General features: G+C 36.0%; 1 protein-coding gene across 3 annotated transcripts in view; it reads right to left on the bottom strand.

The window, feature by feature from the left end:
• CSNK2A2IP (casein kinase 2 subunit alpha' interacting protein) overlaps positions 1 to 17,171 on the bottom strand; it is a 103,134-nt gene extending 85,963 nt beyond the window's left edge. For all 3 annotated transcript variants that reach the window (XM_031672329.2, XM_072966943.1, XM_072966948.1), the window contains exon 1: positions 16,903 to 17,171. The gene's annotated coding sequence lies outside the window, so the exon portion shown is untranslated. The remainder of the gene's footprint in view (positions 1 to 16,902) is intronic.
• Positions 17,172 to 21,384: the final 4,213 nt, after the last annotated feature.

Genomic DNA, 21,384 nt, shown 5'->3' on the forward strand with positions numbered 1-21,384 from the left:
TATTTTAAGCTGAACAAAAATTAGATATCAAAAAGCAGTATTAATGGAGAAATTATAGTACTAAATGCCTATATTGGAAGAGGTTAAATCAATGTCCTTAGTTTCTACTTCAAGAAACTAGAAAAAGAAAAGTCAATAAAACCCCCCAAAATCAAAACATGAACATAGATGCAAAAATCATAAACAAATTTTAGTAAATAGAATTCAGCTCTCTCTCAATCTCTCTCCCTCTCTCCCTCCTCTCTCTCTCTCTCTCTCTCCATATATAAAATGACAAAATAGGAATTAATCCTAAAAAGCTAAAAAATCAGGGTTGGTTTAACATTTGAAAATCAATGTAATTCAACATATTAGCAAAGTAAAAGGGAAAAATGAATAATCTCAATGGTGGAAAAAAAAAAACTTTTGACAAAATCTAATATTCATGTCATTCCTTAAAATAAAAAAAAACCATGTCCATTCTTACCATGTCTATTCAACACTGAATTGAGGGTTCAAGCTACTGTAATTTTGCATATGAAAAGGCATTCATATAATAAAGAAAAAATCTATTTGCAGTAAATGTTATTGTCTACAGTCCGATGAAATGTACCAAAAAGTTGCTAAGAATAATAAGTTAGTTTATAAAAATTGCCAGTAACAAGATCAATATATGAAAATTAATTGTATTTCTAAATACTAGCAAAGAAAGACAGAAAACTAAAAAAAAAAAAATTAAACCATCTCCAATAGCATCAGATAAAATTCTTAAGGATAAATCTGATGAATGATATGAAGTGTACAATGAAATAGCAATGTGATGCTGAGCAAATTATTAAAATATCTGAAGAAATGGAGATATATAACTTATTCATGGGTCAAAAGATTCAATATTGTTAAGATGTCAATTCTTCCCTAATTGATCTATAGATTCAGTGTAATCACAATGAAAATTTCAGCAAGCATTTTAGTAGAAATTGACAAGTCAATCCTAAAATTTATATGGAAATACAACTGACCTAGAACAGCCAAAACAACTTTGAAAAAGAAAAACAAATTTGGAGAGCTAACACTTTCTGATTTCAAGATGTATAAAGCTCTGGTAGTCAAGAGAGTGTGGTACTGGCCTCAAGATAGCCACACAGATCAATGAAACAGAACAGATTCCTACAAACATAGAAAACTAGTTTTTCGAGAAAGGTGCAACAGCAATTCAATGGCAAAGGATTGTCTCTTCAACAAATAGTAACAAAAATTTGATCTATTTCTTACATCATATAAAACTTAAAATGGATCAGAAACCAAAATGTTAAGCCTAAAACTATAAAAGTTTTAGAAGAAAATTTATGAGAAAACCTACTTGTGACCTTAGGTTAGGCCAACACTTCCTAGATATGACATAAAAATCATAATTTCTAAAAGAAAAAATATAAGTTAGACTTCATCAAAACAAAAACCTTCTTCTCTCCAAATGACACCAAGAAAATGGGGGAGGGAAGGGTATAGCTCAAGTGGTAAGGCACATGCTTAACATGCATGGGCTCCCGGGTTCAATTTCCAGCACTTCCTCCAAAAATAATTAAACCTAATTACCTCCGCTCTAAAATTAAAAAAAAAATTTTTTTTAAATGGGAAGACAAGTCACAGACTGGGAGAAGATACTTGTATAGCATATACCTAATAAAAGAATTCTATCTACAATATATATAAAGAACTCTCAAAACTCAGTAAAAAAAAAAATACAACCCAATTAAAATATGGACAAAAGATCTGAATAGATAATTTACCAAAGATGATATATGTATGAAAAGTAAGTGCATTAAAAATGCCCATATCAATAGTCATTAGGAAAATGCAAATTAAAACTATAGTGAGATATCGCTACATACCTATATGCCTAAAATTAATGACTGATCATGCTGAATGTTGTTGAACATGTGGATAACCTGGAATTCTCACACACTACTGGTCAGGAAGTCAAATGATACAACCACTTTGGAAAACAGTTCGGCAGTTTCTTCAAAAGTTAAACACACATCTACCATATAATCCAGCCCTTGTCAGTATTTACCTAAGAGAAAAGGAAACATACATCCATATAAAAACTTGTTCAAGAAAGTTCACAGAAGCTTTCTCTTTCACAGGCAAAAACTGGAAATAAGTATCCACCTATAGGTTAATGGTTAACCGAATTGTAGTATATCCATATAATGGAATAATCAGAAATCAAAAGGAATGAACTATTGAAAATGCAACAACATGAATGAATTTTAAAATAACTGTGCTTAATGAAAGTAGCCAGACCAAAAGCAAACAACAACAACAACAAAAGAATGCATGGTATATGATTGCACTTATACAAAACTCTAGAAAATGCGAACTAATCCAGAGTGATTGGGAAGCAGGTAAGTGGTTAGCTGGGAGCATGGCAAGCAGGAACGCATTAGAAGGGGCACAGAGAAACTTTCGCAGAGGATGGATAGATGTGTCCACTCTCTGGGTTTTGGTAATGTGTCATGGGGTCTGTACATACATCAAAACACCAAACTGTACAATTTGAATATGTGCAGATCTTTGTATGTCAACTATACCTCAAAGCTTTTAGAAGATAAATCAACCCATCTAACAAATCACTAGAATATATTCTATTATCTTACCTTGACAACTACTGCCCTATAATGACCTGGAAGGCCAGGTTTGAATTTAGAATTCCTAGATTCCTTGGATTTCAGACCCACCCACCCACCTCTCCACCTTCACAACAGCTATTGCATGGCCCCTGCCTAAGCCCAGAGGTGAACATCCTAGCAGCCCGTAACCTCAGGAGGGCAGGCTCAGGAGAAAAGGCTATGTAGATTTTGAAAGTGTGATCAGACACATTTGGGCCCAGCATTCTCTTCAGTAGGATGTGTTCTTTTGGGCTGCAGTTCCCTTGCCTTAGAGAAAAATGTGACCAACAGGACAAAGAGATCCTTTTAAAGTACAGACCCAGGGTAAGAGGAATGTTTGCTTGGGTCTAAGAGGGACACTCCAAAGCATACATATGTTAAAGTCTCTCCCATTCCAAAGGAAAAAAAAAATTGTTTACTCTACACCCCCACCACTTTTACACTATTTACAGCCAAATTTCTTGAAATTACTCTGTCACTCTACTTCCACACTACCACCACACTCCCTCATACATTTCTTGCAATCTAGCTTTGACTTCTAGCAATCTACCAAAATTCTTCCACACAAATCAATCATGACTTCCTAATTCTCACACACTACAGTTTTGAGACAGCATCTTACTTTGCATTTCTGTCATGTTTCATAATGTTGATCATCCCCTGCTCACAGTGTCCCCTACTTTGGCATCCATGGTATCCAAGATTCCTGCTTCCTATCTGTCTTTTCCTCCCTGTCCTTCTTATTCTCCCCAAGAACACTTTGTTTCATGTAGCCCTTGGAATGTTAGAAATATCTGGGCTTCTATTCTGAGCCCTGCCATGAAGAGATTCCTCTTTATGAAGTCATATGCATCCATCCATGGTTGCAAATATGGTCAGTATACTCAGCCCTCACATTTCTTCCTGGAAGTCTTCAGGCATATCTTTACATACCTTTCTGTTTCCAATCTCATGTTTTCTCTAATCCCTCTTTCATTCTACTACTTTAATGGTCTTTCTGAAATGTTGAGTTGATCTTAAAACATTTAATGCTTTTCACTTCCATCAGGGTAATCACTTCCTTCTAGACACGGTAGGTAAGTCTTTCTTCCTTTGGTTCTTGCCTGCTTTTCCAGCTTCACGTCTCACAAAATTCTTTCCTTAGTCCTTCTATCATATAGAAGCATGTTTTAATAATAAATCTAATTAGAGTGTAGTTGAAATATTTTATTGTCTCTCCTCCACTAAACTAAGAGGATTTTGAAAGCCAGGGCTTCTATCCATCAGAATAGGCTAAATTAAGCTGTGGAAAGAAGCCCTAAGTTCTCAGCAGTTTACTAGACTCACTCCCTTGTCCAATTGTCTAGGAGAACAGTCCTGTTCGTGGCAGTCACTCAGGGACCCAGGTCGACAGAGGTTCCCTCTTGACAGTGCATCCATGGCAGAAAAACACGATTAGCAGAATCAAGAACAGATAATTGTGACAAGCAAGTAATAAAGTCATATCTAACAGCAAGGAGGTGAAGAAATGCAATTTCATCATACCGTATACCTAGAAAGAGAAATATTGGAATATTGAGAATAGCCCTAGTGACTATCACAAATTTTGTCTTTTTACATTTGTTTCAGTGCCAAATTACAGATCACTCAGCAGGTCTAGGTTTGTTTAACAAATAAATAAATGAATGCCAGAGATAATGTGGTGCTGTAGACTATGAAAAAAGTTTAAGCTCAGTTCATCTAAGTAATTTTTCCTAAATAAGGAAATACAAGAAAGGAAGCAGTGTCCATGCAGATAACAAAGGTCAGAGTTTCTCAAGAAAAAAGAGAAGTGTATCTTCATTGTCTTAGAAACAAGTAATGCAGAATTTCTTGAGACATAATTGAGGGGAAGTTATCTTGAAGCTGGTAGATTGATCAAGATGACAGTGTAGGAAGACCCTGAACTCACCTCCTCTCACAAGTACACCAAAATTACGACTATTTATAGAACACCTATTGATGAAAAAAGACCAAACCTACCAGGATAGATCTTCTAAAACTAAAGATATAAAGAAAGAACCACAGTGAGATGGGTAGGAGGGATGGAGATGCTATATAGTGAAGACCCACACCCCCAGGTGGGTGACCCACAAACAGGAGAATAATTACAACTGCAGATGTTCTCCCCAAGGAATGAGGGGTCTGAGCCCCACATTGGGCTCCCCAGCCTAGGAAGATGAGTCCCCTAAAATACTTAGCTTTAAAGGTCAGTGGGGCTTACTTCTGGGAGAGCCAGAGGGCTGTGGGAAACAGAGACTCCACTCTTAAAGGGCACACACAAAATCTCACATCTCCAGGACCTGGGGCAGAAGCAGTCATTTGAAAGGAGCCTGGGTCAGACCTACCTGCTGATCTCGGAGAGTCTCCCAAAGAGGCAGGAAGCAATTGGAGCTCATCCCTGAGGGCACAAACACTGGCAGCAGCCATTTGGGGTGCTTGTTCTGCCTCTAGCTTACTTGCCTCAGGACCCAGCCCTGCCCATGCCCACCAGCCACAATGACCCCTCAGGACAAGCAACTAACTGGGTGTGGACATAACCCTACCCACCAGCCAACAGACAGACCTTAAGACCCCCCAAATCCACAACCACCCCTGGACATGGCCCTTCCCACTACAGAGCCTAGGACGAGGCCACATACACCAGTGCACAGGCACTAGACCCGGGACCCCCAGGGCCCTGCAGCCAGAGACTCTGAGACTCCAATAGCAGGCAAACACCAGCCCTAGAATCCCCAGCTCTGTCCATCAGCGAGCTTACTCTAGCCTCAGGACCAGCCTCACACCAGTGGACAGACATGAGTCCCAGAATAACCGGAGTGCAGCCTGGAGGCCCAGCCCATCCACCAGCAGGCCACTGCAAGCTTGGAGACACCCTGGACTCCACAGCCCAGGTGCTCTGTCAGGAACCAGCCTCACCCACCTGCAGTCCTACACCAACTCTGAGACTCCTGGGCCTTGCAGCCAGACCCCAGAACTGAGCTCTTCCTGCAGTAGGTAAGCACTAGCCCAGGACTAGTCTTCACCCGTCTGTGGGAAGGCTTCAGCCCTGGGACCCGTCCCCCAAACCAGGGTTCTGCAATGAGCCACCCTGTATTCCAGACCCACCTTGCAGCAGCTGCCAGTAGCCTCTGCACAAGGCAGAGCCTGGCAACCAACTGGACCAGGGCCCAGCCAAGCCTACCAGACCACCCACAGCAGTCAGCCCACCACAACAGGGGGACCCAAGCAGCCCACATAGGGGGCACCCCTAGAGCATGTAGCTCTACTGACCGGAGGGGAGTGTGCTGCTGGGGTGCACAGGACATCTCCTACAGAAGGCCGCTCCTCCAAGGTCAGGAAATGTAACCAAACTACCTGATACATGGAAATGAAAACAGCAAAATGGGGGGACAGGGGAACAAGATAAAAGTGGAGTCAGAAAATTTACCCAAGAAAGAGTTCAGGGTAGTGATGGTAAAGATGATCAAAGAACTCAGGAGAAGAGTGGACGAACGTAGGAAGGAGTGAGTTTTTAACAAAGAGTTAGAAAATATAAAGAACCAGAGATGAAGAGTTTACCAAGCTGGTAGAATTGATTGGAATTGGTTCTTTGCATGTGTCCATAAATGTTGGAACAAGTTTAGGATGAATTTGTTTTATTCAAAACTTCACATCTCAATACGGTGTTGAGTAAAGAGCAATAACCTATCTGGCAGGAGACCCGCCTAGTTTGAAGTCTCCCTGTAAATGTCCATGGAACTTGAAAGGGTCATTTACTTTCTTAGCCCCACTATTTCTTTTTTATAAAAAGGAAGGATTAGGTCAGATAATCTATAAAATCACTTTCAGAGTCAATGTTTTCTGAAAAAGTTCTGATTGTCTAATTGTGGAGTATAAAAAGATTTGATTAAGTGTTATACAAGAAAACTCAAATACATATTTCACAAGACCCCTACCATCCCTTTTCCTATAACCTACATGCTCAAATATAAGATAAATTTCTTTTTCACAAAATGATCCCTCAAAAAAGAATGAGTTAACTTGAAATCAATTCATTCAAAGGGTGCTTTTTCAATTCCTTTGTCTTGAATGACATTACAAGGACTGGAAGAAGTCATAGCCTAAAATTGCCTTTATCAATGTTAGTTTTATGTATGGGTATATTTAGACAGAAGATAGATAGATGATGTATAGATAGATAATATGGCTAGAACAGTTTAAAAATGGAATTAGAGAAATTTAACACATATTTAATAGTTATTCCTGGAGTCTGAGCACACAATTCCAAGTATTGTGGTAAACAAGATCACTTTTAAAAGCAATAAGATAAATGGTTATACTGTGGAGATTAACAAAAATACTAAAAGTCTTAATGTTATGTAAATGAATACTCATATCTTGGGATAGGATTTCCAGTAATAGTATCTATCACAAACAGATACACAGATCATGGACCCTAAAAAAGTCGTGACGGTTGCAGGAGGCTATAGCTCAGTGGTAGAGCGCATGCTTAACATGCACAAGGTCCTGGATTCAATCCCCAGTAACTCCATTAAAACATAAATAGACAAATAAACAAACTTAATTACTCCCCCCACCAAAAAAAAAAAAGCTTAAAGAAAAGGTAGCAACAGAATAGAATCTCTCCAGGGTGGGAAGGGATAAATTGGGAGTTTGAGATTTGTAGATACTACTATGTATAGATAAACAACAAGCACAAGGAACTGAATTCAATATCTTGTAGTAACCTATGATGAAAAGAATATGAAAACGAATATACGTATGTATATGTGTGACTGATGCATTATGCTACACACCAGAAATTGACACATTGTAAACTAACTACACTTCAATTTAAACAAACAACAAAAAAGAATGTCTCCAATGATGAAAAATTAATGATGTCTCATGAAATGTGAGATTTTTTAAATTAGCATTTTAAAATAAATTTAAGATTTGCTAACATATGTGATTTTAAATAAGTTTTTGTAACTAAACTGGCCTACTAATAAGGCAAATGGGAGCTATCTTACATTTAGTGTAGCTTCAGAGAAGACATAAAAATGTTTAGCATATTATATTATTTGATGTGGGAAATGACTATATACTATTAACTGAAAAAGATTTTATTAAACAGAGTATAATGTGATATCATTTTTGTAATAGGAAAACATCTATCTACCTCTGATAAGATGTTGACAACATATTGACTATGCTTATAACTAGATGGTAGAATGAGATTAAAGGTAACTTTTTTGTTTCAAATATTTCTTTCTATCCAAGTTTTCTACAATAAACATAATAATTTTGACATTAGAAAAATAAAGACAAGAAATCAACATCTTCTTTGAAGCCATGTCCACTATGCCCCTCATTATCTGATCTACAATAACAAATCTATTTATCTAATAAGATGTCAATCATTTGTAGCATCCCACTCTGGTATATTAATTTTAATTCCTATATCTATACTTTTTAATGTAAATGAGATTTATGTTACTTTAAATTTATTATGAAAGAATAAGACAAATTCTATACTGCTGTATATGTTCAAGTCATAAAAACATACTTATGAATCAAGTGAATCCAAATGATCAACATTTCTTCATTTTTTAATGTTAGATAAATAACTCAATCATAGCTCTTGTCTTAGCTCTAATTCCTTAGAGTTAAAACTGTTCTTACTCCCTAGATAAGAATGTAGAGTTCTGTGTTGAGGATTAGCAGGAGAAAGTATCAAACTATACATCAGCTATCCTGCTGCCCTGAAGGAACCAGAAAAATCAAGCTTTGTTCTGTTCCATGGATCCTGAAGATGTGAGTGTTCTAGTCTCTTGGGGGAAGAGACAAGAAAGCAAAAGACAGAGACTAGCAGATCTTTGTAAAAGCAGGACCTGGAGCAGCAGCCCTGGACAGTGAAGGGGCACACTGATAATAGCCCCATGGGTTTGTCTTCTGTTTAGAAATTTATAGCTCCACATTGTCACTTAATGTCCTCTGTGGTTTCTCAATGTTTATTTTGGTTCATTGTTGTAACTGGTCTCCCAGAGATGAAAGCTGAGGAAGGCTAGTTGGTAAGATTCTCTTCAACATCTGATGTTTACTAGTGCTCTCTGAAGTTTACTCTTTTTTTTCTCATCTTTGAATTTAGCGTATTTGTTCCCTTAAGACCAACAATTTTATGGACACTGCAATAAAATAAAATATTTATTTCCCAAATTTTCTCTTTTACCCATCTCATGTTTCTGCCCCCTGCCCATCCCAGTAAACACAAAGACAGTCTCAGCAATCAATCCCTTAAAGAAGGCATATCAATCAATCAACTAGTTTATACTTCTGGTTAAGATACTCTGAATTCACAAGGAGAGGACAATCTTTATGAGGACTCAAAACCAGTTCAGAAAACAATTACTGAATGAATCAAAACTGAATTGATATCTCAGAGTCAGGGAAAAGTGAAAAAAGAGAAAAAGCATCAAGGAGAATCGGGTCTTCTAAGACAGGGGCTATGTTTATTGAGGAAGCTATCAGGATGTCCTAGGTTGGAGAAAGAGCATGGAAGTGCACGGAAGTGAGGAGAAAGGCATGGATGTTGAGATGCAATGAACAAACCTCCCTGGAGGAAGTTGTTTTTATAACTGAAAACAAAGGCACTTTTTGAAATGAAGAACATCTCACTAGCTTTATTGAGGAATAGAGAAGAAGATGCTTACAGATTATAGATGATCCTGAAGATCAGACTGAAAAATAAGGCTTCATATAACAGACAACTTATATCAGTATACTTTGTCTGATTGTGCTTTGCAGATACTGAATTTTTTACAAATTGAAGGTTTGTGGCAACCTTATGTCAAGCCAGTCTATTGGTGTCATTTTTCCAACAGCCTTTGCTCACCTAATGTCTCTATGTCATATTAATTCTCACAATATTTCAAACTTTTTCATTATTATTATATCTGTGATGGTGATCAGTGATCTTTGATGTTACTACTGCAAGAAGATTATGAGTTGCTGAAGGCTCAGATGATGGTTAGCAGTTTTTAGCAATAAAGTGCTTTTAATTAAGGTATGCATGTTTTTTTAATATATACTGCTATTGCACACTTAGTAGTCTACGGTACAGTGTAAACATAACTTTCATATGCACCGAGAAACCAATACGTTTGTGTGACTCTCTTTATTATGACATTCACTTTATTGTGGTCATCTGAAACTGAATCCACAATGTCTTCGAGGTTTGACTGAATCTATTTACAGTATTTTTAAAAAACAATGTGTCATAGTAAAAGTATTATTTTTACATTGGGTTGGTAATGAATTGAAGAACAGAATAGAAAGAGGAGACAAGGGTGGAGAAAACTCATTAGAAAACTGTTGCACTAACCTAGGTATAGGGTAATGGAGCCTGGATTAGGGTGGAGTGATAATGAAGCAGAAAGTGTGTCAACAAAAAAAAAAATTCAGGAATGAAAATAATAGTGGGTAACAGATCAGGTTATGGGAAGGGAAAAAATACGTGGAGTTGAAGATGCTTGAAAGCATAAAGGAATTTTTGTACGAATGACAGAGAGTAAGCAGTGGGATGGAACTCACATCACAGAATTTGTGCCAGTTCATATTCTTGACAATTTTTGGTTCTCTAAGTAGCTACTAGCTACTCCTAGAAAGGATTTTGTTGTACTGACTTAGAAGTCGTGAAAAAAAAATGAGTGGTCTTTTTAAGATTTATAAGAGAGTGTTTACACAAAGGAATACAAAATGGTTTTCAGGAAACCCTGAAATGGTATTTTCCGACACAGTTATATATTCCCACTCCCTGTTAGGTAGATCTGTCAAGTCAAATATTACTTTCTTTGTCTTATTTAGATGACATTAAGGTTCATCATACATTACTGAGGATTGTTTTCACTTAATTTGGAATAAAAAACCAAATATGTATATGTATTTTCCATAGTTTCTTCTGGCTCTATGTGCATAACCTCTGAGTTTTAACAATTCTTTTGAAGTCTAATTGGAGTAGGCAATACACTGTGTTCACCGATATCATTTTGAAACTGTCTGACCCATTATTACATAAAGATGAGCGTTTCACTTAATAAAGACTTAGAGTAACACAATTTGTTACACCATAATTAAAGATGGACACATCTGTTCCATTTTAATTCAAACCCCTTTGAACATAATCACATAAAGCTGCAAGAACAGAAATTCTCAGTCTTAGAAATTTACTATCAAAAAAAAAATCATTCTGTCTACAGAAACTACATGGTCAAAGGACAATTTGTAAAATGATGTCAAATAGATGTCTCTCACTCTATATCAAAGCATGAAATAAAGCTAAGATCGCAGATTAAAGTACTGTCTCCATATGAAAGCCATAATTAGTTAAGGAAACCCAGGTGAAGGACAGTTTTTATAGAAAATACTAGCATTCCATCCCTGTGGAGAGGTACTATCTTTATCTATTCCCTTAGCCCATAGACACATAAAAACGGAGGGAACAAATACTAAGGATAGTTGGAAGAAAAACAAATATAGAAGATAGTCAACATTTGTGTGCTAAACTTTCAACTTCCTGCGAAATTCTAAGTTTGCAGTCATAATAATTTCATAGACCTTACTTAAAAATAGCATATCCTTTGATAAAGGCCAAGATACCATATCCAAAATCATTTTTAGGTTAACAGTATTCAGATGTATATGCAAAAAAAAAGCAGAGATAAAGGAAACCTATGATCCCAGAGTGAATCCTGAGAATTTCATAACATAAGTTAAACGGCAAGTCATGCACACAAATATCCCTGAAATGTGGGTTGTGAGTCTGTTTTATTTATGTTTCCATATCCTGAAGATGGCTTAATGAGGAGATGCAATCAGGATTAGCTAAGCAGTGAGAACTTGGAGGGAACTGGGTGGCAGTAAGATTTATATAAATATTTGCAGAGACTGGGAAGAGCAGATGCTCCTATAATCCAGACAATGTGTGTGCCCTTCATTTCAAAATAAAATAAAACAGTTGAAAGCCAAAATATAATTAATCAGAGGAAATGCTTTAATCAACATCTTTCAAATCCTTAAGCACTGCTGAAAAGATTAAAGAAACAAAAAAGAAGTTAAAATATGATATTCAAAAGGAAACTAGAATTGGTCTGTTCCTGACGTTTTCCTTTTATTTCAGATGTGGGATGGAGTGCACAATTAACATGCATTTCCAATTGCTGCCAACTAGTGAAATTTCCTAGGTGTTTAAGGTACTAAATAAATCACCTAAGAGGTACTGTATAATTTACAGGGTAGTAATGATAGCTCTCTCTTCATTATTAATTTATCATGAGAAATGCATATGCTTGCCCTTATTTCCTGCAGTTTTAAACAGAGATTTTTCCAATTCAGTAGGAGATAGCAAGTTTAAATGTCAGTTTTAGATTCATAGGTTACCCACAAAGATAAAAAAGAAGCTGCATGTCAAGAAAGAAACAAGCGTATCAAATCGTGGTAGATATCCAAAGTGGATCATATAGACTCAAAACAAGTGTGATTAACTCTGACCTCAGCTTAGGGCTCCATCCTTCAGACTCTCTCTTGCTATTATTTCTGTTGTTTTCTGCCCAAGATTTGATGAACAACTCAATATGAATCTATAATTATTACTAATGCGCAAAGAAGAACAATTTAAACAGAGGATTTAAAAACAATGTCTCAAGGGAATAAAAAGCACACGCATTCGTGGCAAGTTCAAAATATACACATATTTAAAGCTCAGGGCACTTGCCCTTTCCACAAACAAAATTTTGTTGGTGACAGCAATTATTTCATATGCATCACCAAAAAATTATAAACAATTTTTAACATAAGATTAGCTCTTATAGATAGTTAAACAGCCTAGTACTATTAATTGAGAACAAATGTTAAATAGAACTTGAGCCTGGTTATAATTTCTAGCAGAAATGTTAGTACTATCTACAAAATTCTACCACAATGTCTCCAGTACTCGGAATTAGAAGTCATGAAATCTTAAAAAGTTAATCTTGCAAAAAACATTGCCGAAATTATTATTACTAAAATGCCATGGATCAGAATTTCTTATTATGTGCCCTCCAATAACTAAGTCTTAAACATAGGAAAGACTGGTTGATCTGAGACATCCATTGTGGATTCTGGACTGGGAAAATGACAGCAGCTATGTGGTAATTTCTTCTTTCTTCTTGTGTTCTGTCATTGTTACGGTAACTTTGTAGGGTGCATTGCACTTACTTGCTTCTTACACACTAGCTGTTTGATATTCTGTTCTAACAGAAGGCCAAAATATCAAACAGCTAGTAAATAACTGAAGACAAGATACAAAGATTCTGGTCTCAGTCTCTAGGTGGCTTTTGGTATCTGTTTAGTAATTTATGTACAATGGCCCTTTGAACCCTGACCCTGTGTACTTTATTCTAGGGTGAGTTTACTATTATTAAAACAGTCTATATTTTATTATCAGAAAATAATTCTGAGAAGTTGCCTTATTGGATTTATATATCAATGTTATTCTTTATCAAATAGGATTGTGTTATTCAAATTAATGGATTTCACATAACAAACTCAATCAATGATTTTAATCAGGCCTGATGGTAATGCTTATTAAGAATATGGCCATTTCTGTCAACAAACTCACTGGAGAGATAAGAAGCAGAAAGCAGTCACAAAAAAATGTTCCCTTTATTCTGTCTCCTTTTTCTCATTTCTTATCAGCATACCACAGAAAGGGAAATCAAGTTTAATTATTTGGGTTGTGAATATCATTATCACCATCTACCAAGTTTATCACTTGTCATAAGGAAATTAGAAATTAAGTTCCGCTAAGGATGCTGAGATGGGGACCCAATATCTGGAAATCTGAGTCTCATCTCTGCCATTATGTTGCATTGTAATCTACTTCATGGGCCATGTCTACAAGATGAGGGGATTGAATTAAGGATATGCCACCCCAAGGCACTTGTGCCCTGGGCATTGTCTGCAACAAGCCAAGGCATAAACGTAACCATGTATGAAAATTGTTCATAACTCTGGAACTGTGCTGTCTGATTAGACATCCCCTAGTCACATATGGCTATTTAAATGCAAATAAATTAATAGTAAATAAAATTTAAAATTCTATTTCTCAATCATACAAGCCAAATTTCAAGTGCTCACAGCCCCGTGTGGCAAGTGGCTACCCATAAAAAAGAAAATTCTTCATAAATGACTATTCTGTATCCATTAGTTTTTGGAACCTGGGAAGATAACACACCAAAATGATCATCGTGTAAAATTATCAACCTGTTTCCAATAACAGGCTGAGCAGAGTCATTTATATAGTTTTGGTTCTTTTTAACCATGGTTCTTACACTTTTTCCCCTGACAATGGAGTAAGACATGTGCAAATGACTGCTTTCTTTTTAATAAGAAAGTTCTGAATATACATAGGCTCCAGAATACTAAAGCATGTCTTAGTGGTCATGCAGAACCCACAAATCATATACCCATATGATATTGCAGCAAAGATTTATTTCAAAGACTGTTTGCTATGGGATATTAGTTGCTAATATTCACCAAAAAAAAGACACACACACATACATGAACACACCACAAACCTCTTTTCAGATAAAAACTATCAAACAGAAACTAAGACCAAAAATAATACTTATATTAGTATATAGGCAAGCAATCCAAGCATGATCTAAATTCTAGTGGCTTAGATTTATTAACACCTGGTTAATGACTTATATGATTTTACATAACCCTCTATTTATCAAGAAAAAAGAACATAATAAATTGAAATGTTAATATACGAAAAATTATACAGCATCAGCATAGTTTTCAAGCACACTAAAATGTATATGTTCAAATAAATGTTACTCAGAGTTACTTTTCAGAAAAATGAATTGCCTTTACATTCTCTGATACATTCTTATAGATAACATTAGTGGTGTCAGATCTTAATACTTTGGGTACATTTTTTGTTTCTGAAAATAATTTAAGGTCATCTAAAGCCAAATCTTGGTCATAATTTCTGATTATAATCAAGGTGAAACTAAAAAATAATACTATAGGAATAATAATAATTATAAAGCAGCATTTATGCAATGTCCATGAAATATAAAGAGGTGCTGAGTACTTAATGTACATATTCTAGTCTTTATAATTACTTCCCCATCTCACAGATGGGAAATAGCTGTTCATAGAAGTTTCATAATTTGCTTAATAAAACACGCAGGCATATTGCAGAACAAGGCTTCAGACCCAGCTATATCTAGCTAGTGCAAACCTGGGATGCTAAGGTTAATTCTCAATAAGAAATTCCTAACATTATTTATTTATAATTCTTATTACTTCCACATCAGTTATAACAGCTTATATTTATTATGATCCAGATCATAGCTTATTTTCCGTTAAAAAAACACATCATAAAATGTATAATTAGATCAGTATAATTTTTGTAAATGTAACACAGATACTTTAATTTTAATGGAAAAGTAAATATGTATCCATATAAATCTGCAATAGGAAAAATGTGGCTGTGTAAATTTTAGTATGTTTTTGAAAGACTAGCAGAATTTGATGTAAAGTATTAAATTTATAAACAGTAATTCCAATGTATTAGTTTATAAAGTTGGTTTATAGCTTTCAAATATAACTTAGAATGATTATCCCACATACAGTTCAATAAGACAAAGGCTCACATAAATATCCTGTACCATTGAACATTATCAGTTAAGCACATAAACCTAAGACAAAGCCGTTCAGGTGGCATACTAGACAAAGTGGAATTATTACAGACAGTTTGTACCAATTAAGAAAGTTCAAGCAGTTATTTAAATACTTGAGGCTATCAATTAGCCTTCAAAGCTCAAAGAATTCACCAGAATGTAATTATATCCAGCTTGGTGACTGACACTTAAGTTTCAGTAAGAGGTTAAGAAAGCCAAACAGGTCATGATTGAACAAATAGCTCCTGATCACAGAACCAGTGATATCTTAGAACCAGATTATAGAGAAGAGATCTTGGTATTTAAGAATGTCTGTGCAGGTTTTTAAAAGTAAGAAGATTTTAAATAGCAACGATTAATTGAGAAACAATGTCAATGAATCAGCATAAAATACTATTTGTGAACAACTCAGTTAGTTTCCAACAACATGTACATCAAACCCCATGCAGCTTTCAAAAAAAAACTGATGGATGCTATAAATCTTAAATTCAGCCTCAGAAGCAATGTCAAATAGTACATTCCCTCTTACTTAGAGGTTTCCTTTCTGTAGGTGTCTTAACCCATTTAATCATGCTCCTAAATGCTACCTCATGGCAGGCAATTAAGACTCTGTAAGTATTCGGAATACACATCTGTGTACCCATTTCTTTTGAGACAAGAAAAGAAAATTACTTGGCTATAATTCCTACTCTCAGTGAATGGTAATTACAGTGACTCTAAAACTTTTGAACTCAAATGCTTCCCTAGTGCATCTGAGATTTAAAAAAAAAAATTCCATTCAGTGAGTTTTAAATCATTCAATGTTCTCACAAATAGGCAAATGCACCTCCAATTCTTAAAGTCCAGCATGTATCTAAAAATGCCAGCTTTACGTTTTAAGATAGGCAGAAAGGAGGTATTAATAATGACGACCCAAAAGATCAAGAAGAAAAGTTTTTTTTTTTAATTTATTTCAGTATACCTAAATAAAGTGTCTCTCCACTTAAGGAAACAACCGTAAGTTCTCACCCCCGTAATTGGGAGCTGTTCTGATTATCATTACTTTTACCCCAAAATTATACGGTTCATCAATGTTCAAAGATTTACAAAGAGTACTGAATTGATGCTGAAAATAATTTAACTATGGATGATTCAGAATTTCTTTCAGCATGTTTTCCCTGTCCTGAGCACCATCATTAAACACATACATCATTATTACTGTGCAACCTTGTAGGTGCAGAATACAGAGGAAATGGGGTTTTCCTATACATACTTTAAAATATGTATGGGAATAAATCTGCTTTTAATTTACTAATTGGACATTTATCTCTTGATCACGAAACCAAAGATCTGAAGCAAAATACATTCAGCGACATTTTTTAGAGGTTGGGTTTACAGATCAACAAGGCTTCAGTATATACAGAAATAATAGCACGAGCGTGTGCGCACACACATGCAGACACACATAAACACACAATTTTTTACAGCACAAAAAGACTAACATGCCCTTAAAGACAGAAGCAGCCATGTAGCCAAGCACTCACCAACACACTCTGGCTGCCGAAACTTCCTTCTCATCACTGTAGTTGTAGTGAATCCTGGGTCTCCATTTAATTTTCACTGGTGAGGAAATAAATGTCCAGGATCTCCATTAGCCCATTGCTTGAATCCTTGATGCCATGAAACCTTTGATGTCTTACCCTCACTGCTGGAAGATGAGGGTGGGGGTTGTGAACAGGAGGCTCTTTCCACTCCTACCTTCAGGCTCACTTCATAATGGGAGATGTGTTCCAGAATCTTGGGTTGGAAATTAGAATGAGTTTTCCCATAGAAATAAAAGTCTGCATAACTAAAACTTCCCAGATAATTAGTACTGTAATTCAGCTACTTTATATGACTTTGTGGCCTGGCCAGGATAAACTACCTCATATAACATCAATATTATTAGAAAAATACATGTGGAGTTTTAAAATAACTGAAAAATCATTTTTTGAAAATATACTGTCCATTATTTGGGAAATGTCAATAAATTAAGAATACAAAGGATGAAATCAAAGTTAGAGTTCTGTAAAATCATAGAATTTTACATAATTTTAGTGAACATACTTTTAAAATATTTTGCAATGACAAATGATCAAATTGTAAATAGCAAATTCTAGGAAGCAGAGAGCTTTGCCCAGTATAAAGGAGGTATGAGAATTCAAGTCGTATATTCATGTGTTAATTTTTTATTCTAATTCAACTGACTGTTTATTTTTGTTTTTATTTTCTGCAGACCTAGTAACACTGGACAAATATCTCCCTTTTTATCCAAATCACATTCATTTTGCTTTTTACTAGATTATGATAATTAGCATGCTTGTACAACAGAGTAAAATTTCTCTTGACCCCACACTTCACTTAACTACTATTCAATTTCTTTCCTCCCTATGCAGCAAAACTATATGAAAGAGTTGCTCTGCTTATAATTTCTAATTCCTTGCCTCTCATTCTCCCTTCAGCCCACTCCAATCAAACCTTAAGTCCACCTTTCTACCAAACCTATTCATGTCAAGACTACTACTGATGTCCCTGTTGTCCAAGCCAGCGGTCAGTTTCCTGCCCTTGCTTGGCATGATGGCAGCATTTGGCACAGATGATCAGTCCCTCCTTCTTGATGGATTTTCCAGGATACCTGCCACTCAGTTTTTGTTCTATCTCTTAACACTTCACCTAATTACTTGGTTACTCCTCTCAGTCTACTTCCTTAGTGACCTTCTGTAGTTCCAGGACTTCAAGTTAGTACTTTAAAGGCACTGTTCCATCATCTTGTGCTATGATTTCCAACTGGAAGTTTATGGTTTCTGGATCATCACTCCCCTGTAAGTAAGGATTCCTTTTTCTCTTGCTATGTTCAAGATATTCTTTGCTTTTCAGAAGTTTGACAATGATTTGACCAGACATAGTTTGGGTTATATTTACCTTCCTCTGGGTTTGCTTAACTTCTTCAATCTGTAGTATTGTATATTTCATCAAATTAGAGAAATTTTCAGTCTGTTTTTTTTCCCTCAAATACTTTTTCTGGTTCATTCTCTTTTTTCTCTTCTGGACATCAATTACAGCTGTGTTAGAATTTTTGATGTTGCCCACAGATCCTAAATCTATGTTCAGATTTCTGAATCTTTATATTTTGTTTTTTCAGAATGGATAATTTATACAGATATGTCTTCAAGTTCACTGACTCTTTCCCTTGTCATTTTCATTCTGCTGTTAAGCTTATCCAGGAAATTCTTTAATACAGATATTGTGTTTTTTAGTTCTAGAATTTTCACTAGATTCTTTTTTTATGTTTCCTGTTTTTCTGATGAGATTTTTCTATATTTTCATTTATTATAACTACATTTGCCTTATTGGGTACAGTTAAACTAGCTACTTTAAAATCCTTGTCTGCTAATTTCAACATCCACATTATCTCAGAGTTGGCCTCCATTAATTGTTATTTCTTTTTAGAATGATCACATTTTCCTGATTCTTTATATATTGAGTAATTTCAGGTTATAGTCATAGCACTGAAAATTATATGTAGTAGGGTCTCCATATTCTATTTAATTCTTCCAAAGAGTCAAATATTTGTTTAACCAGATGGTCACTTTAACTGGACTCAAACTACAAACACTCTCACCAGAGGCAGTTTAAATAGCAGTTCACTTCTTTTGTCCTTAACTGAAATCATTCTCAATTATCTATGGTTCAAGCATCAGCCAGAGTGTTGATAGAGTTGATATACAGAGAGTAGGGCACCTACACTCCAGCTCTTTGTTGCCCTATTACTTTGTACTCTCTATGATTGCCCTCAGACTTTATCTACTGATTCTTCAGGTCAGAAAAACATAAGCTTTTCTATTGGAGTTTAAAACATTCTTTGCAGAAACTAGGTAAAAGATGGCACTCAAGCGAAAAGTTGCAGAAAATAGAAAACTCATTTAAGGTCAATTGCTTCTTACAAGTTTCAATTTTCCTCCATAATCTGCCTGCTTTGTTAACTTCTCAGTGCCTTTGAGTAGTTCTTTTAGGATTTTGTTTAGAATTTATTGTTGTTAATTGCAAGATAGAGGGCTGTTAGATTACTCAAACATACAAATGGAGAACCAGCCCTCAGTTCAGCCCCATGATTTAAATATTACCTGTATGCCTGAAACTCCTTAATTAAATATCTCCAACCAAGGTCTTCCAGACTCAGGTATCTAACTGCATGCTCAGTGTTCCAGTTGGCTGTGAGATAGATATCTAAAACCTAGTATGTCCAAGGTAAATCTCTTGATCTTTCCTCCAATCCCAAATTTGCTTGTCAGACAGCCTTCCCTGTCTCAACTGCATCCTTCCACTAACTAAGGATAGAAAAGTTATAGTTCACTTGACTCCTCCCTTTATCTCATAATCCTTCATCTAGTACAGTAGGAAATCCTGTTAGCTATACCTTTAAAACATGTTCTGCATTGAATCACTTGTGCTCACCTTCACAATGGCCACTATCATCCCTTGCCTGGATTACAGCAATAACCTTCTAACCGCTCTCATAACTACTCTTGCCCCTTTGGTCTCTATTTACCACAGTAGGGAGAGTAAGCCTCTAAAAAGGCAAATCAAATCATTTCACTCCTCATTTCAACATGGTAATGGAGCCCTGTTTCACTCAAGGTGAAAGCCAAATTCTATAAAATGTACTGTAAGCCCCAATAATCTGCCTTCTGCTACCTCTCTAACCTCTGCTCCTACTGTCTGCCTACACTTTTGCTTTTTCTAAGACTTTTGCTCTGATTGTTGCCTTTCTCTGGAACACTCTTCCTTAGAATATCAGGTTAGCTAACCTCCTCACCTCTATCAAGTGTCTGCTCAAATCTTACCTTCAAAATGAGACCACTTTGACCATCCTATTTAATACTGCAACTATCTCACTCATCCCACTCTTCCAATCATTTTTGTCTGTGTCACCCTGCAAGAATGAAGTTCATTGAAGGCATAGATCTCTGTCCCCTGGATATCTCAAGTACCTAAAACAGTGGCTGACACATAGTAGTTGTTCAATAAATGTGCGTTGAATAAATAAATGTTAAGCCCAGTCTTGTCTAATTTTAGAAAACAGAATCTTAGTCATTTCCTGTTATCCTTGGTCATTTCAGGCTTAAGCATAGTTCATTCAAAATTTCCTTTCCTCTTCTTTCTCCTCAACTCAGTACCTAATTTTCAGGGGACTTATATGGAGGAGAGGGAGGCCAAGAGGGCACATCTGGCCTGTGGCTGCCCTCTGTAATACAATTGTGATCTGCTGAGATGGCCTCTGCCTCTCTTGGTCTCTGCTCCTGCCTCTATCCCCATTGCTCTTCTCTGAGAAAAAGTCATTAGTCCATGGTCTGCAGTGGCATTAAACAACCAAAACAGAGAAGTCACTTTAGGTGGCTAATTCTTTCTTTCAACCAATTTTGCACCCTCTTTGAAGGCAGTTGGAAAAAAAATTAACTTATTTTCCTGTGCATCTCTGGAGTCACCAAAACCCTAAATCTTTATCAAGATTTAGATATCACAAAAAAAAAAAAAACCGTAAGAACTCACACCTTTATCAATATGGGAAATATCTTCAAGAGTAGAGCCTACTGACATCCCAGAACTAGCGATCCAAACTTAGCTTGAGGGTTTTATCAGTACTCTTCCCTCTGTTTTAAAATAACCCTGGGTAGGGAGTAGAAGCAGAGCATGGGCCCAGCCCCAAGTAAGTTTATCTTGCTTTCTCTCCTTTTCTACTGCCCTCTACAGTTCAAAGGAGCTTATGGCAGGAGTGGGGGAAATTTGGAACTGTATAACAAATATTCTTCCTAAATATTTCCTTCTTACATAGGAAGTAAAGCTCTTGAGTTTAAAAGCCAAGGATTTGCTGACTTTTTTTCCCCCAAATCCTCCAATGATAACATCTGATGACTAATTCCTGGATGCCTGGCACTGGAATGAAGGGTCTCAAAGTCCAAGAAAAGAAAATCAAAGAAGTTTAAATG

The sequence above is a fragment of the Vicugna pacos genome, chromosome 1, assembly GCF_048564905.1.
Source record: "Vicugna pacos chromosome 1, VicPac4, whole genome shotgun sequence".
NCBI classification, from domain to species: Eukaryota; Metazoa; Chordata; class Mammalia; order Artiodactyla; family Camelidae; genus Vicugna; species Vicugna pacos.